Genomic DNA, 2,783 nt, shown 5'->3' with positions numbered 1-2,783 from the left:
GGAAAGCAGGAAGACACCGCGGGGTCGGAGGTGTCCCCTGCCGATATGCTGCATCTATCATAAATGGCATTACAGAAAAAAAGAAAAACAACGTGAAGATCCAAGCGGCGTTGCTGCCCCACCGGTACTTAGCGTGCGATTAGTGAGTTAAATGAGGTTTTATTTGCAGCTGCCAATTTTGCTCATGTCAGCAGCCCAGATTAACACGGGAGGGGAGCAGCACGTGAAACGAGGAAGAGGGCATGGAAGAGGTACGTGACACCGAGACGTCTCGCAAACCACTCTAGGTACAAACAATGCAAGTTACGGCATGTTAGACCCGAGGAGGTTATAAACACAGTTAGGAGGATACCAAACAAAAATCACCCCAACCGCAGCAGCCTCCGGCGGTAGCAGGAGCACCGCCACAGCTACAGGTCCCTGTGTCCCCTGTGTCCCCTACCCACGCCGTGCACCTCGCCACCAAGCAGCCAACACGCGCGTGCTGACCGCCTGCCTGGAACGGCCTCTGGAGGTCTGGGGAGCAAAATGTCCTTTCTCTCAGCTGCTGGTGGGTCACAAAGCAATTCTGGGGGTGGATGTGACCATACTCCTGCTGCTGGGATTTAATATTCCACTCCTCTGTTAAATACACGTGGAACTGGTCAAAGGAATCAGGACTACTGGGGATGGGGGAGAGGGGCAGGGAGCACAGACACCATGGCCATCACCCAAACACTGCTCCTGTACAGCACTGGGCTAAAACAGGCTGGAGAATCAAAATGTCACGAAAAATAAAATAAACATTTTTATCCAGAGAGGAAACCCTCTCAGAAGCCAATCAGTGCAGCAGAGTAATGGTAAGAGGCACCTCTGTGAAGGTTCCAGGCTCCAGAGCAGAGGAAGGGGATCCCCTCTGCCCATGCAGTGCTGAGACCCCCCTGACCACCCTGCACAGGCTGCATCGTCCTCGGGGTAATTCCGCCAGACAGAGACAGAGCTCGTGCACGTGATGGGCGCAGGAGCCGCTCAGGTTCCTGCACTGCCCAGAGCACACCCCGGGGAACCCCCGCCTCGGGCAGCGCCGTGGGGGAAGGTGGGCTTAGCCCCGGCCAGGGACATGGCTCTTGCACTTATTAAATATTTTCCTTTCTCTTTCTAGGAAATCCTTCCACCAAAAGAAGTTTCACAGGAAAGATCTTGTGCCCGAGTACAGCTGAAATTCCTTGAATGTCTGTGATCTGAGGAGATACTTCACATGGCACAGGACATTCAAACACACGGACTTCAGCGGGGATGACACAACCGCCAGGAATCCCTCTCTCACTGTGTCTGTACACACAAGCCACTTACTGAGCCAGTGTCAAAACAGCATTTTAAAATACAGAGTGATTTTTTAATTAATTTTTCATAATTTAACCTGCAGACTTAGGAGCAGAATTTTCCAGCGGGCTCTCACGACAATTAAAATTGTCTCTACGGTGATGCCACGTGTAGCCACAGAGAGGCTGGACCTTGGCCCACAGTTTGTGTGGGTGGAGAGGGAAGTTGGGATGATCAACGCCCTCCTCCATCCACTGATAGAAAGGGATATTCTGGGATATTCACTTTCAAAGATGTCATTTTATTCTAAAAGAGGATGGGTTTTTCAGTTGGTTTTGCCTTTTTTTTTTAAGCAGAGTCACGTTTTACTGCTTGAAGCACAGTTCTGTGAAAGCAAGTAGCTAATGTCTGGGTCGGGGTTCAGTCCTCCTCTCCACAATGTGCACACAAACAGAACTCACTGATTTCAACACCACACACTCTCGTTTCAACACGATTAACGGAACTTTTGCTAGATGCTATTCCATAAATCATTCACTTGCTCACAGTTGTTCTTGCACACTGGGAAACAGCAGAAAGGATCCAAACCTATTGCTAATTTTATTGGAACCCCTTTGAGTTCCACGTCACACCTTGTCAAAGCAGCTGTATTAAAAATTACATACAACGCTCACGCGAGGTGGACTAAGAGCCAGATGTTCTGGACATCGTATCTGTGGACAACGTGAAGGAAGTACACCCGCAACACTGAAAGATTAGACAAGAAAGTTTAACTAGAGCAAGAATAAGCTAAACAGTACGTAAAACCCACCGTACTGCATCTTTATTCAAGAGACTCTCACTAATCTTGTTGCTATTTTTGGCTCATTTTTAAACGCAGGAGTCAATTACCTATTCTAGCAATCATAAGGCAGGCCGTCCCTTCCCGTTTTTGCTACAGCTAACCACGAACACACAACATAATCACAGGATGACAGACTGGTGGGGGTGGGAAGGGACCCCTGGAGCTCATCCAGTCCAACCCCTGCTAGAGCAGGGTCACCAGAGCAGGGTGCCCAGGGTGGCGTCCAGGTGGGTTTGGGATCTCTCCAGAGGAGGAGACTCCACAGCCTCTGGGCAGCCTGGGCCAGGGCTCTGCCACCCTTGCAGCAAAGAATTGTTTCCTCCTGTTGAGGTAGAACTTCCATCTGACCCATGACCAATTCCCATATAATCAGGGGGTGCACCCTCAAACCCAGGGGGTTTTCCAACCCGAGCAAAAAGCACTGCAAGCTCTATCAAAATCACAACAGACTCTGTGTAACTGAAAGAATCTCCCAACGTACAACAACTATGCAGGAAAAATACATCTGGGGCACAAGCTCCGGTATCTGTGTCAATGCATAAATGCAACAGCACACGGTGCTGTCCACAGATGTGAGGAAAGGTGGAACGGGCTATAAATAGCACACTGCTGGCTCCACGCAGCATCCCAACTGAGG

The 2,783-nt window shown here is 49.8% G+C and overlaps 1 protein-coding gene across 1 annotated transcript in view; it reads right to left on the bottom strand.

The window, feature by feature from the left end:
* Positions 1-2,783, bottom strand: part of TACC2 (transforming, acidic coiled-coil containing protein 2) — a 43,617-nt gene that overhangs the window by 13,957 nt on the left and 26,877 nt on the right. The window lies entirely within an intron of this gene.

The sequence above is a fragment of the Buceros rhinoceros genome, unplaced genomic scaffold (assembly GCF_000710305.1).
Source record: "Buceros rhinoceros silvestris isolate BGI_N320 unplaced genomic scaffold, ASM71030v1 scaffold9647, whole genome shotgun sequence".
In the NCBI taxonomy this organism is placed as follows: Eukaryota; Metazoa; Chordata; class Aves; order Bucerotiformes; family Bucerotidae; genus Buceros; species Buceros rhinoceros.
The sequence above is the reverse complement of the archived record's forward strand: the minus strand, read 5'-3'. Positions and strand labels throughout refer to the sequence as shown.